Consider the following 16,471-nt stretch of genomic DNA (forward strand, 5'->3'; position numbering starts at 1 on the left):
CTTTTGAGTCTGGTTCCTCTCGAGGTTTCTTCCTCATGTCGTCTGAGGGAGTTTTTCCTTGCCACCGTCGCCACAGGCTTGCTCATTGGGGATAGATTAGGGATAAAATTAGCTCATGTTTTAAGTCATTCAAATTCTGTAAAGCTGCTTTGCGACAATGTTTATTGTTAAAAGCGCTGTACAAATAAACTTGATTTGATTTAACATCACAAATCTGGCTCCAGACTCCCTTGGGATTTTTCCAGACGTGTTTTGTTATTTTATTTTTTTTCTGCTGTAGACAGATGGCCTTGTGCAAAATTACCCTTCTGGATGGGTGTGTAAAGGGACATACTTTCATAAAAAAAAAAAAGAAAGAAATTGGTCCAGGATATGCACTTTAAAATGTACAAAATTTTCTTACAGGGGAGCCTGCCCCCAGACCCTGCAGAGCGAGGTTCACTGACCATAGTTTCACAAAATCCTGTGGGAAACACCATTATTCTGCCTATGCAGTTTTTAATTAATTAATTAATTTATTTATTTATTTTTTAACTGTTACTGGAACATCTCCCTGTTCTTTTGCAGGTTAGGGTGGCTGTGGAAGAACTCACTCTCTCAACTCAAAACGTAAAAGTAGGTGACCGTGATTATGCAACATACCCAAGCAAGCATGGTGATGGGTAGTGATCTAACGTGGCGAGTGTGTTGCGAGACAAAGATCTCAGCTTCCCATGTAAGATTTTGTGGTCTGTACATCTCATGGACTGAGGTGAAGTCGTTTTATTTTACTACAAGATGCATGCCTATCAAAATTTTGGCCAGAAGTGATCAATTACAGCAGGATTCTCTGTCATGGTGGGTCATTGCTCTTTAGTCCCTAATGCTCTCCAGCCCCTAATCCTCTCCAAGCTTAAACATTAACAGTCCTGTGGTAAGATGACTGGCGGATGAGTCAATGAAAGAGGCAGAAACTGTTTTCCAATAAAAGTGCACCTTTTAACTGTCTTTTTTAAAATAATTTTTCTTGAAAAGGTGCAAATATAAACAGTGCAATAACAAAAAATGTCAGGAAAAAAAAGGCAAAATAAAAACAATACAAAACAAAAATAGCCATAAAGTTGCTAGGCTATGCTCCTAAAGAACCTTGCACAAACTTTTCACCACCTTAGACATACCTTACTGAGGCTATGAGCCCTAATACAGCCTAAAGCTAGCTGTAACCCCTCCAAACTGGCTTACACCATTCACAATAATCAATGAACTCAATGTCAACAAAATTCTCACAAAATAATGACTCAAATAAGAAAACAAAAACAAGAAAATCATTTTCATTCATTCAAAACATTTCTGTACAGTTACAGAAATGGCTGTAATATGCTAAATATTGTAATGGCTGTAAATATGTAAAATATGGCTATTTTTTAGAAGAGGAAAATACCCCTTCTAAAAATGGACCATTCCCTCAGTTCCCCGCCAAACACGCCTATTTACAGTGAATGTTATGGTCCTTCGGTTTCCCCCCGGAACCAGGAAGTGGATGCTGGAATGAACGTGAATGAACTGTGTAGAACTTTGCGCGGGTGGGTGGAGCACAGAAGTACGGCAGGCCAGAACTGAGTTTTCAAAAACTCTATTATACCACTTTTCAGCATATTCACTCTCCCAGACACTCAGACACACGCGCACACACACATCAGCCATCTGGTTGGGGAGAGAGCTCTCTTCCTCTGCTCTCCTTATAGCCCAGGAGTAATAGGGTTATACCCGGAACAAATTAGTAACAAGCTGAAAATTTCAGAATATGTTCAGAATACCTTTAGGATTAACATACTAAAAGTCCCCGGAAATCCCCCTTGTGCTCTCTGAGAAATTCAAGATGGTGTCCAAAATGGCCGCCAAATGGAAATCTGCCCATATCTCAGGCCCAAAACAAAATATTAATGCAATTAAAAGGTCAGAATATATGTTTTGTAGGGTAGGAGAGTAAATTCCAACATGTGTGTATTAATTACATTGTGTATTAACATTATATAATAACAATGTACACATTATTATAACATTTACACATTATTATAACATAACAGTCATTTTTAAAAGGTCATGCTGAGTTTAGTCATTTTTTGTCCGAACACACTGGCATTGCTAGTAGTAAAGACTGGCGCTAGAAACTCAAAGATTAATTTTTTTCCACCCTTAAACATATATATATTTGTGTATAATGTGTTCGCTTGCCATGTCTGGTTAGATTGTCATATTTTTGGCACTGGGAGTTTCACTAAAACCAAAAACATCATGAACTCCAAAACATTACCTTAACAATTTATTTACATATATTGTTCATTATAACAAGAAGCTAATCCAACACAATAAATCATGGCGACTGAGTGTTCCTCAAATAATGAACCTATTTACAAGAAGACAACTGGTCATTGTTCTATAACTTTCAACTTCAACAATCAATAATAATTACAGACTTATAATTGTAAATCTATACATGTGCTATTTAATGTACACTACCGATTATAGAGTGTGGATCCATTGGTTACTCGTTCACTCCGTATCATCCTATTCTGTTCACAAAACAAACACAATTACTAGGGGTTGGAGCACTTATTTTCATTAATATTAATTAAAGTAAATTGGTGGTGTAAAATGAAAAATGGCATGTTAAAAGGTCATGCTGAGTTCAGTCATTTTTAAAAGGTCATGCTGAGTTTAGTCATTTTTTGTCCGAACACACTGGCATTGCTAGTAGTAAAGACTGGCGCTAGAAACTCAAAGATTAATTTTTTTCCACCCTTAAACAAGCTTGAATAAATTCCCTACTTCATTGATGGTACAATAAAGGTCCAAGCATTACAACTGAGGCACTGAGAAGTGTTTAAGTCTACTCATTCTTTATAAGCAAGAGCTTTTATTGAGGCAGACCTTTTTGTCATGAAAGTCGCCGGAATGTTGAAGAAGTGTACTGAAACAGCTTGCCATTGTAGTTTTAGAAGATAGAGTTCTCAAATTTAATTTCCCTTTAATATTTTATCAAAGCTTAAAGATGCACTAAATATTAAGGAAATTGATGTCTAATTGTTGTCTTACGTTATGTTCATGTATGTAGGTAGCCTACTAAGCTAATCTGTCAATCATGTCAACCATCAAATTCCATGTAATTTCCACATTAATGACCTTGTAATCTTGGTTAATTTTAATTTTAACAGTGTGACAATGGTGAATTTGCATTGCTTGTATGAGAGAACATATAATTTAACATTTTAATTGAATTTATATTATGTTTTATCCCTGAGATATTGAAAAATCTCCAATCGGCGGCCATTTTGGACGCCATCTTGAATTTCTCAGAGAGCACAAGGTGGATTCCCGGGGACTTTTAGTATGTTATTCCTAAGGGTATTCTGAACATATTCTGAAAAATTCAGCTTGTTACTAATTTGTTCCAGGTTGGACTCAATTTTGAGCTAATGTTCTTAGGCTATTATATAGGGCGTGGTCGCTGGGAAGACACACAAACACAGGTTAATTAACATCAAGTGTAGTGATTCTGTCACTTACCTTCCCTGACTCCGCCCTCTGGTCACAGACCGACGCTTGACCATGCCCCCGCCGCCACATACCCCCACCGCCCAACTCAGGCCAGGCAGCCGTCCGGCCTGCAGCCGACTCCCCCCGATGGGAGAGGAAGTCCGCCACGACCATCTGTGCCCCCGGCCTGTGGATCACCTTGAAGTTAAAGGGCTGGAGTGCCAGATACCAACGGGTGATCCGAGCGTTGGCATCCTTCATGCGGTGGAGCCACTGGAGGGGCGCGTGGTCCGAACAGAGGGTGAAAGGGTGTCCAAGCAGGTAGTAGCGGAGGGCGAGGACCGCCCACTTGATGGCTAGGCACTCCTTCTTGATTGTGCTGTAGCGCCCCTCACGCACTGACAGCTTCCTGCTGATATACAGCACGGGACAATCCTCCCCCTCCACCTCCTAGGACAAAACCGCCCCCAGCCCTCTGTCCGACGCGTCTGTCTGCAACATAAAGGGAAGAGAAAAGTCAGGGGAGTGTAACAGTGGCTCCCCACACAGTGCAGCCTTCACCTCAGAGAAAGCCCGCTGTCATTGCTCCGTCCACTGGACCGGATCTGGTGCCCCCTTTTTAGTGAGATCAGTCAGCGGGCTGGTGACGTCCGAATAATTAGGTATAAACCTACGATAGTAGCCAGCCAGCCCCAGGAACTGTCTCACCCCCTTTTTGGTCTTGGGCCTCGGGCAGGCCGCAATCGCTGCTGTCTTATTAATTTGGGGACGCACCTGCCCATTGCCCAAGTGGAAGCCCAGATACAAGTACTTCCACCCGCCCAATCGCACACTTCTTCGGGTTGGCCGCGAGACCTGCTCGCCTCAGCGACCCAAGGACGGCCCTCAGATGTTACAAATGCCGCTGTCAGTCATTACTATAGATTATAATGTCATCCAAGTATGCGGCCGCGTAGGTGGCATGGGGGTGGAGGACCCTATCCATAAGCTGCTGGAATGTAGCGGGCGACCCAAACAGTCCAAAAGGAAGTGTGACAAATTGGTGTAAGCCAAATGGTGTGGAAAACGCCGTTTTTTCTCGGGATAATGGAGTCAAGGGGATCTGCCAATAACCCTTTGTCAGATCCAGTATCGAATAAAAGCGAGCCGTGCCTAGTCGATCCAGCCATGGGATTAAAGTGAGCCGCTTGGAATACCAATTCCCGGCGGCTCTTTGGAATCAAAAGCTGTGAGACCATCTCCTTAGTCTGAGTGTCCTGCATCACTCGGTATAATCTCTCTCTCATAATGGAGAAATAGGGGAAGGACGGGGTGGCATTTGGCTGGAGCGTTTGACCATCAATTACTCTCACTTGGTCAAATGCATGCCGCAGAGTCTCGTCTCGCGACTGTTCTAACGGGAAATTCATGAGGGATTCCCCAAGAGAGGGAGGAGGAGCCTGCTGCTCCTCGCTCTGACACGGAGATGACGTAGACGGCTCTGTGACAGCTGCTCCCGCCAATGCCACACCGGGACCTCCCCGTGCTGAACTACGGCAGGACCCACTCTTCACTAAATGAGTCATTAATTCCCCAAATCCTGACCAATCAGTCCCCAAAATTATCGAGTGGGTAAGGCGAGGATTAACCGCCGCCTTTACACGAAATTTCTCCCCTCGAATATTGCTGGAGCACAACTCTGCCTTTAGATCTGAAAACAATCTCTACAGCACTGCCAGGACGGTGCACTCTCAAGAGAGCCATCAGGAGGGCCAAGGCAGACTACAGGCAGAGGATAGAGGGATACTTCAGTGGTGGAGACCCACAGCAGACATGGTGAGGTTCTGAATGCCTTTCTAAGTACAAAGGCAGAGATGATATAACAACAAGCAGCAGCGATTCTCTTGAAGGGGAGATGAATCATTTCTTTGCTCGATTTGAGGTGGGTGATGCAGAGACTAGGAAGAAGCTGATACCAACAGCGGTCAGCCGGACACTGAATGTCAACACTGATGATGTCAGGAGAGTGCTCTGTGGTGTGAACACCAGGAAAGCTGCTGGTCCTGACAGTATACTAGGGAGAGCACTCAGAGACTGCACAGACCAACTGGCAGAGGTATTATGTAAAATCTTTAATCTCTCCTGTCTCTATGCACTGTCCCAAAATGTCTGAAGTCTGCCACTATTGTGCCCATACCTAAGAAGACATATACTGTATTAGCAGCCTAAATAACTTCAGACCAGCTGCTCTTACCCCCACTGTTATGAAGTGTTTTGAGAAGCTGGTCTTGAGTTATATCAAAGCAGCTCTCCCACCCACCCTGGACAAGCACCAGTTCGCATATAGAGCAAACAGGTCAACAGAAGATGCCATTAGTACAGCACTACATACCAATCTGTTCCATCTGGAACACCCTAAAACATATGCGAGGATGCCATTTCTGGACTTTAGCTCAGCATTTAACATGATCTTTTTTCACTGTTATACAAGCGAGATGGCGGCACGCACAGACACTGCGGCTCTCAGCTCTCCGTCAATGTGTAATGCACTAGTATTGTTTGTATGTGTAGTGTGCTTTAGAACATGGTGTCATGCCACATACGTCTACAGTCGCACAGAACTCCTGAACATTGGACTACGATGCCAGATTGCAGTCACGAGCGATTTCCAGCAGACCCACAATATTCTGCTGGACATAGCAAGAGCTCCAGCGTCTCCGTGGACTGTTGTCGGCCCCTACAAGTGGCGCAGGCGGCAGAGGGAGTGCAAGCAGAAGCGGAGTTGCCGAGCAGGCCTGCTAACCAGGCTAAGGAAGTAGCCATTCAAACCCCCATTACCCAGCATCTTCTCGACCAATGCAAGATCCTTCATTTACAAGATCGACGAGCTGGAATTATATCTTGCAGTAAACCCCTCTGTTCGTGATTGTTGTGTGCTGATCATCACGGAAACCTGGCTACATCAACTGATCCTGGATACTACAGTACAGCTAGTGGGCCGTACCGCTCATCGCTACGACAGAAACAGAGACTCCGGTAAGAGCAGAGGAGGGGGACTGTGTGTATATGTTCACAATGACTGGTGTACAAACAGTAAGATCACACACACCCATTGCTCTCCTGACATAGAAGCAGTGACAGTCGTTTGCAGACCTTTTTATCTGCCCAGAGAGCTGACAGTGGTACTCATTACTGCTGTTTATATTCCACCAAATGCTAACGTTAGCATAGCTCTCACCCACCTACATGACATTGTTAATAGACAGTAGCAAGTTCATCCTGAGGGAGTACAAATCATTTGCTGGGGATTTTAATCAAGCATGCTTAAAGAAAGACTGTCCTTCCCAAATTTGTACAGTATGTACAGTGCTCCACCAGAGGGATTAACACACTGGACCACGTCTATTCTAATCTGAAGCATGCTTACAGAGCAGTCCCCCTCCCACATCTGGGTCTGTCTGACCATCTGTCACTGCTCCTCATCCCTGCATACACTCCCCTCAGGAAGAAAACTAAGCCGGTCATAAAGACTGTAAAAACCTGGCTGGAGGGTGCACTCTCCAAGCTGCAGAACTGCTTCGCTGTCACAGAATGGGATACCCTTGAACAACAGGACTTACAGGGCTTTACTGACACTGTTCTGTCTTACATCAAGTTTTGTACGGATAATGTCACGGTGAACAAGCACATTCGTGTTTATCCAAACAGAAAACCCTGGATGACAAGCGAAGTTCAGTCACTCCTGAGGGCCCGTAACTCTGCCTTCAGGACAGGTGACAAGGCCCTGTACAGCACGGTGAGAGCAGATTTAAGGAAGGGCATTAAAAGTGCAAAGGAGGCCTACAAAAGGAAGATGGAGGACCATCTGTCAAACAACAACCCACGTCAAGTGTGGCAGGGACTAAAACACCTTACAAACTATAAAAACACCTCTGTGACCATCAGTGCCAACGCCTCACTGGCAGAGGAATTAAACCATTTCTTTGCCCGCTTTGAGGCAATGAGGCCTCACACAGTCACACACCCCTCACAGGCCGCAAGCTCACACACACTCTCCAGGAACATCAAGTGAGGCATATGTTCAGATCTGTGAACACAAGGAAAGCTGCTGGACCAGATGGAGTACCTGGTGAAGTACTCAAATTCTGTGCTTACCAGCTCTCAGCAGTCTTCACGAAGATCTTTAATCTCTCCCTGACACACGCCACTGTCCCACCTTGTCTCAAGTTGGCTACTATAATCCCCATCACCAAAAACTCAACCACCAGCAATCTCAGTGATTACAGACCCATTGCCTTGACACCAGTAGTCGCTAAATGCTTTGACTGACTAAGGTCACATCACATTAAAGACTGCCTCCCTCCTGCCTTTGATCCATATCAATTTCACATACAGAGCAAACCAATCTACTGATGATGCCATTTCCACAGCCCTCCACACTGCTCTGAGCCACCTGGAACAGCCGGGGACCACCGTAAGGATGCTCTTCGTCGATTACAGCTCAGCTTTTAATACCATCATCCCTGACATCCTTGTAGACAAGCTGGCTGCCTTGGACTTTCCCCCAGCCACTTGTGCCTGGATCAAAGACTTTCTTACAAACCGCCCACAGACTGTCAAGATTGGTACCCACAGCTCCTCCACCCTCATGCTTGGCACTGACTCTCCACAAGACTGTGTGCTGAGCCCTCTTCTGTATACCATCTACACCCATGACTGTTGTAGCAGTTCCTGATGTGGGTGGAGCACAGAAGCACGGCAGGTGAGAGTTGATGTTCACACACAAACTTTATTGAGCTTTTCAGCTTTCACTTACTCACTCAACACGCACACATGTTGTGGTTGGGAGGGAGCCCCTTTTCTCTGCTCTCTCCTTTTATACTCTATCTCTGTAAAAAACACACACACATTAATTGACAGCAGGTGGAATGACTTAGCCACTTAACTTCCCCGACCCCGCCCTCCATTCACAGACTGCTGCTTGGCCACACCCCCGCTGCCACATACCCACACCGCCCAACTCAGGCTGGGGAACTGTCCGGCCTGAAGCTGACTCCCCCTCCGACGGGACAGGACGTCTGCCACCACCATCTGTGCCCCCGGCCTGTGGATCACCGCGAACTTAAATGGCTGGAGGGCGAGATACCAACGGGTGATCCGCGCATTGGCTGTGTGATTTGCTAATCGGCATTCACAGCACACCGCACACACCCGACGGACATCCCTGTGAATCCCTGGCCAATAGAACTGGGCCATTATTCGGGCTAGTGTTTTATCTTGCCCCAAGTGTCCAGCCATGGGATTAAAGTGAGCCGCATGGAATAGGAGTTCCCTACGGCTCTCTGGGATTAACAACTGGGTCACTCGTTCACTAGTTTGAGTGTCCTGCGTCACTCGGTACAATCTATCTTAAATAACAGTAAAATAAGGGAAGGTCGGTGCCGCACTTGGCTGAAGAGTTTGACCATCAATTACTCTCACTTGGTCAAACGCATGCCGCAGAGTCTTGTCTCGCAACTGCTCTAATGGGAAATCCCCAAGGGAATCCCTGAGAGAGGGAGGAGGAGCGGGCTGCTCCTCACTCTGATGCGGTGTTGATGTAGACAGCTCTGTGACAGCTTCTCCAGTCAATGCCGCACCAGGATCTTCCCATGACCTACTAGTGCAGAACCCACTACGTGTTAAATATTCCATCAGTTTTTAAACCCTGGCTAATCAGTACCCAAAATCAACGAGTGGGTGAGACGAGGACTAACCGCCGCCTTTATGCATTTGGCCCCGGAATAGAATACGGACAGAGACTAAGGGATAATTGTGAACATCCCCATGCACACACAACACCTTCACCGCTTGTACTCTCCCCAGTGCCTCACCTTGCACCAGGAGTTGGTGAATTGAGGTCTGATTACAACCGGAATCCACCAAAGTGTGATATGTATCCCCTTGAACACTTGCTCGTATGCGATACGTTCAGGCCCGATCGGGGGTAGTTTCTGGCACGTCGGGGATCCGGATTACAGCTCCCACCTCCCTTGCGGAGCTCTGACTCTGGAGATGCTCCAATTCCCCGCCGCGCCAGCACACCGGCCCAGGCTTTCCCTCTGCACTGGTGTTATGGGTGTCACTCACCTGAGGTGGAGACCACACAGACATGGAAGAGGGAGATGGGAGGACACCACGGGTGCAATGGGCTGGCTGGGGAGGAGCTAGCCACAGCCTCCATGGCAGGGGAACGGGGTGGGGAGGGGGGACAAGAGGGAGAGAGAAGAGAAGCAAGGAGAGGCACCTTGTCTGCCTGTCGTTGGAGCCGCCTCCAGATGGTCCCCCACCAGCTCGATGGCTCATTCCAGCGACGCCGGGCGATGACACTGGACCCATTCCGCTGTTCCTTCCGGAAGTCAAGAGATAAACTGTTCCAGTGCCACCAGATCGATGATCTCGTCAGCGTCGCGGTCTTCCGCCCTCAGCCACCACCGGCAGGCATCCCGGAGTTGCTGGCCAAATGCAAACGGCTGGCTGACCTCCAATGCCAGCGTCCAGAAGCGCTGGCGATGTTGTTCCGGGGAACGGCCGACCCGCTGTAGGATGACTTTGCTCAGGTCAGCATACATCAGTCAGCTGTCAGCAGGGAGCTGCTTGTGCTGCGAGCTGCGCCTTGCCAGTCAGGAGTGGGAGGAGGCGTGCCGTGCACTGCTCCAGCGGCCACCCCCACGCCTCGGCTGCTTGCTCGAAGAGGGCGAGGAACACTTCTGGATCATCCTGCAGTCCCATCTTCGTGAGGGTGCCGGCAGCGGTGGTCGATGCCCCTGCTGATGCGAGCAGGTGCCAGAATGCCTGGCGATCTTCCTGCTGGGCCAGCATCAAGGCTTCGAAGCGTTGCTCTTGTTCCTTTTGGAGGGTGATCAGCGCTTGATGCTGGTTCTACTGGGCGGTAGCAAGGGCAAGGATGAGTGCTTCGAATGGGGAGGACTCCATGGGGTGGTTCCCTTCTGTGCTCCCAGGTTTCGGCACCACTGTAGCAGTTCCTGATGTGGGTGCAGCACAAAAGCACGGCAGGTGAGAGTTGATGCTCACACACAAACACTTTATTGAGCTTTTCAGCTTTCACTCACTCACTCACTCACTCACTCACTCACTCACTCAACATGCACACATGCGTTGTGGTCAGGAGGGAGCCCCTTTTCTCTGCTCTCTCACTCCTTTTATGCTCCATCCCTGTAACACACGCGCACACACACACACACACACACACACACACACACACACACACACACACGTGTATTAATTGATAGCAGGTGGAATGACAGCCATTTACCTTCCCTGACCCCGCCCTCCGTTCACAGATTGCTGCTTGGCCACGCCCCCGCTGCCACAACTGTACTCCCACCCACCCCACCAACACAATAATTAAATTTGCGAATGACACCACCTAGGTGGGGCTCATAATTGGAGGGGACGAGTCGGCCTACAGGGACAAGGTGCAACAGCTGGCAGAGTAGTGTGCCAAAAACAACCTGGCTCTCAACACCAAGAAAAGAAAGGAGGTGGTCATGGACTTCAGGAGGCACAAAGCTGACCCCACTCCCCTCTACATCAATGGAGACTGCATGGAGATGGTCCGCACCTTTAAATTGAGGACCTCTCCCGGTTGAGGACCTCGCCTGGTCAGCTAACACAACAGCCATGGTGGGGAAGGCCCAACAGCGAGTCCACTTCCTGAGAGTCCTCAGAAGGAACAGACTGGAGGAGAGGCCATTGGTGACCTTCTACCACTCCACCATCGAGAGTGTGCTGGCTTTCTCCATCACGGTGTGGTATGCTGGCTGCACACAGGCTGACAAGAAAAAGCTGCAGAGGGTGATAAGGTCAACTGAGGCTGCAGAGGGTGATAAGGTCAACTACCCTCCCTAGATGACATCGCTAACTCTTGATGCCTCTCCAGAACCAGGAAGATCATTCACGACCACCTCCATCCCGGACACCACCTGCTCAGCCTGCTGCCCTCTGGAACGAGGTACAGGAGCATAAAGAGTAGAACAAACAGCCTGAAAAACAGCTTCTTTCCATGGGCTGTGAGGACACTTAATACACACATGGGTTGCTAAAATGTTCTATGCTATTTTTATGAAGTGCAATAACTTGACTACCGTGATCTTATTTATTTGTTCCATTTTCATGACATGACCAATATTTTGTTTTTGTGTGTTCTTGTTTTTATGTTATGTATTTTTATATGTTCTCGCTTTTATGTATGTTTTTATGTGTTTTTAATACAACTTCAGTTGTGGCAAGTCAATTTCATTGTATGGGTGATTGTGCAATGACAATAAAGGGTATCTTATCTTATCATACCCAGCAGAATGGAGAACAAACTGCTGGACCTGGGCGTGGATCAGCACATGTGCAGCTGGATCAGAGACTTTTTAACCAACCGTTCTCAGGTTGTCAGGATGGGGACTTATCACTCCTCCTCTCTGACAATCAATACTGGGGCCCTGCAAGGGTGCATACTAAGTCCTCTCCTGTTTTCCCTTTATACACATGACTGCATACCAAACTATAGCACAAATACCATTATTAAATTTGCAGATGACACTACTGTAGTTGGTCTGATACACAATGGTGTTGAATCTGCATACAGGGACAAGGTCCGCAGACTAACAGAGTGGTGCTCCATGAACAACCTAGAATAGAATAGAATAGAATAGAATAGAATAGAATAGAATAGAATGCCCTTTATTGTCATTTTACAATCAATTGTATAACGAGATTAGAAGCTTCTCCCTTTCCAGTGCAAAAAAAAAAACCCTTAAATCCTCACACAAACATTACAAAAATTGAAATATGTATAAAAAAGTGTCTTATATCCAAGTATGAATATGGATGGCTATGTACAGAATAAATAATAAATTATTTGTATTGCACAGAATGTAAAAGCAGCAGTGACAGATGTTTTGCATAATGTCAAAATTATATTTGTTTTCTCTTAGAGTTCAATATGGTGATGGCTCTTGGGAAGAAGCTGTTTTTCATTCTAGTAGTCCTTGTTTTAATACATCTGTAGCGCCTCCCAGAAGGAAACAGCTCAAAGCTGGGAGGCAGGATGTGAATTGTTCTTAATGATGCTCCGAGCTCTGCTGATGCACCGGGTGGTGTACACGTCTGTCAGGGAGGGGAGAGGGCAGCCAACAATCCTCTGCACTGCTGCGACTGTCCTCTGAAGCCTCCCTCTGTCTGCAGCAGTGCAGCTCCCGTACCAGGTGGACAAGCAGTACGTCAGCAGGCTTTCAATGGAGGAACAGTAGAAGGCCAGCAGCAGCTTCTGGTCTTCAGGAAGATTGTTCTTCCTGAGGACTCTCAGGAAGTGTAGATGCTGCTGAGCCTTCTTTATAACAGCTGAGATATTGATTGTCCAGGAGAGGTCGTCAGAGATCTGGACTCCCAGGAATCTGAAATCATAAACCCTCTCCACACACTCGCCGTTGATGTAGTGGGGGAGGTGGTCACTTTTCTTCCTCCTGAAGTCCACAATGATCTCCTTTGTCTTTGTAGTGTTTAGAGCCAGGTTGTTTACTGAGCACCAGGTTGCGGGCCTCTGAACCTCCTCCCTGTAGGCTGTCTTGTCTCCATCTGAGATCAGCCCAACCACTGTGGTGTCATCAACAAATTTGACGATCATGTTGTCGCCATGAACTGGACTACAGTCATAGGTGTAGAGACAGTACAGGAGGGGACTCAGCACGCAGCCCTGTGGTGAACTGGTGCTCAGTGTACGTGTGGAGGAAAGGTGGGGGCCCAAGTCTCACAGTCTGGGGCCTGTTGGTCAAGAAGTCCTTAATCCAGGTGCACATGAGAGGGGGGAGGCCTAAAATGTCCAGCTTTGTGATCAGAATGTCCGGGATGATCGTATTAAATGCCGAGCTGTAGTCTACGAAGAGCATTCTTGCATAGCTCTGCTGCTGTTCCAGATGGCTCAACACAGCGTGCAGAGCTATGGCGATGGCATCCTCTGTAGATCTGTTCGCCCGGTATGCAAACTGGTGGGGGTCGAGTGAGGGGGGGAGACAGTCTTTGATGTGCTGAAGGACCTGTCTCTCAAAGCACTTCATAATTACCAGGGTGAGGGCAACAGGGTGGTCATCATTGAGGCTGGTTATGGGTGACTCTTTAGGGATGGGAATTATTATGGCTGACTTCAGGCAGGTAGGCATGACTGCTTGAGCCAAAGAGAGGTTGAAGATCCTGCAGAGGATGTAGGACAGCTGGTGGGCACATGCTATGAGCACCTTGCCAGGTACTCTGTCCGGACCGGCAGCCTTCCTGGGGTTCACTGCCTGGAGCACACGCCTCACCTCCTGCTCTTCTAGTGGAGGGGTGCTGGGATCTGATGGGGTGGGGGCAGGGCTAGAGCAAGTGAGTGTCACTGCAGAGATTTGAAGTGAACAAAGAAGCAATTGAGCTCCTCTGCCAGTGACTTACTCGGGACTCCTGATGTCACATCACCGCCTCTGAAGTTGGTGATGTTCTGTATGCCCTGCCACACCTCTCGTGGTCTGTTGCTGGCGAGGTGGGACTATCTTCCTTTTATAGTCTGCTTTGGCTTTTTTAATCCCTTTCTTCAGGTCAACTCGAGTCGTGCTGTAAAAGACTCTGTCGCCTGACCTGAAAGCAGTGTTGCGGGCCTTGAGGAGTGAGCGAACCTGGCTGGTCATCCAGGGTTTCTGATTTGGAAAAACCCAGATGGTTTTGTCCACAGATACAGTTCCCATACAGAACTTGATGTAGTCCAAAACTGTCTCTGTGAACATTTCCAGGTCCTGATGTTCAAATAGGTCCCAGTCACTGTGTTGAAAGCAGTCCTGGAGTTCGCTGAGTGCATTCTCAGGCCAAGTTGTTACAGTCTTTGTGGTGGGCCTGAATCTGAATTGGGGGGGGATGCAGGGATGAGCGTATGCAGGGATGAGCAGCAAGGAAAGATGGTCTGACTGTCCAAGGTGGGGGAGGGGCATGGCTCTGTAACCGTGTTTGATGTTGGAGTACACGTGATCAAGAGTCCTTTCCCCTCTTGTTGGACACTTCATGTGCTGGTGAAACTTTGGGAGTACAGTCTTAAGATTGGTCTTATTAAAGTCTCCAGCTATAATGTGGCACTCAACATCTCCAAAAACAAGGAGATGATCATTGATTTCAGGAGACAATGTGAAGGCCCTGTTCCCCTATACATTAGGGGTGATGCAGTTCAGTGTATGTCCTCATATAAATTTCTGGGCGCATGCATCACAAGGCCTCACATGGTCTACAAATATGACTGCCCTGGCGAAGAAAGCACAGCAGCGTCTGTATTTCCTTCGGACATTGAAAACACTGGACATATCACATCAACTGCTTCTTTCATTCTATCGCTGTTCTATTGAAAACATTCTCACCTATGGGATGCTGGTGTGGTTTGTGAGCTGCACAGCAGCTGACAAGAAGGCCCTGCAGAGAGTAATCACAGCAGCACAGAAAATCATTGGAACTCCGTTACAAACACTACAGGACATGGTGCTTCCGCCGCGCAACCAACATCATTAGAGACTTATCACACCCTGATTACCATCTTTCCATTCTGTTGCCCTCCTCTGGGAGGTGCTTCACGTCCTTAAAAACTCACACCTCCAAACTTAGGAACAGTTTTTATCCAAGTGCTCTTAGAGAACTAAACTCTAAGAACTGATCTTTTGGGGTGTGCAATATGTCTTTGGATGTGCAATATGATTAGTCCTGTGAAATATGCACTTTATTTACTGTTCTTGTGATTGTCCCCCATTTATGGCTTTTACCTCACCTTTTATTGTCTTATGGTGTTTTATTACTATTACTACTACTAATAATAATAATAATCTTTGTTTTTATGTCTGTTTTTTATGACCCATTTATGTTTTTATGTCTTTTTATATGATCCACTAGAGAAATAGAATTTCGTTGTACATTGTGCAATGACAATAAAAAGGATATTAAATAAACTTGCTTTAGGGTCTTGCTCATAAAGTTGGGGCCTTGGTCTGTTAGCACCTCATTGGGTATACCAACTCTAGAGAAGACCTGGAGCATGGCAGTGGCTAAATGTCTGGCTGTGATTTCTCTAAAAGGAAAGGCTTCAGGGTATCTTGTAGCATAGTTGCAAATGACCAAGACAAACCTATTTCTTGATCTACTCCTCTCCAAAGGTCCAACTATGTCCACCCTAATTCTCTCAAATGGAGTGTATACGGGGTGTATAGGGGAATCAAATGGGCATGATTAAAACATTTACCACCTGACAGCTGACACTGAGGACAGGACTTACAGAAACTCTTCACATCTTCATAAAGTCCTGGCCAATAAAACCGCTTACTGAATCTTTGCAAAGACTTCATGTGAGTCAAGTGACCTGCCCATGGTACAGTGTGACCAAGCTCATGCACTTCCTTCCTGCACTTCTGTGGGACCATAAGCTGCAAACCTCTTCACTCTGTCTATACAGAAGGCTATTCTGCAGTAAGTACACCTCCTTTTCCAGTGCAGGAGCAAAGACTGTACCCTCACATGTCTTCTTAAAACATGGGTCTAATGTGATGTCTGAACACTGTTCCTCAGCAAGGTCACTCAAAACATCAAATCAGCTTCAGTTAAAGGTCCAACATCAGACTCTGGCTGAATGTCTGTCTGTTTTACAATCTCCCCAATAGTCCTTCTGTGCCTCTCACACCTCTCATCCCTTGTCTGAGAGGGCTCGGCTGGAACATCTTCCCCACAATAAGGCACATAGCACACCAGGTATATACTGTACAAATCTAATCAATCCTCACTGAACTGATGTTCAAATTATATTTTGTTTGCATGTGTGAATTAATGTAAATGAAATCGATTGTGTAAAATGTCATATCAACTGCATACCCCAGCATCAAATCAACTCGCATTGTGGTAAATTTTGTGGTATCAAAAATCATTGGCC

The 16,471-nt window shown here is 46.7% G+C and overlaps 1 pseudogene; it reads right to left on the reverse strand.

Moving 5' to 3' along the window:
• LOC132867682 (zinc finger protein 345-like) overlaps positions 1-16,471 on the reverse strand; it is a 116,171-nt pseudogene that overhangs the window by 33,813 nt on the left and 65,887 nt on the right.

The sequence above is a fragment of the Neoarius graeffei genome, chromosome 19 (genome assembly GCF_027579695.1).
Source record: "Neoarius graeffei isolate fNeoGra1 chromosome 19, fNeoGra1.pri, whole genome shotgun sequence".
NCBI classification, from domain to species: Eukaryota; Metazoa; Chordata; class Actinopteri; order Siluriformes; family Ariidae; genus Neoarius; species Neoarius graeffei.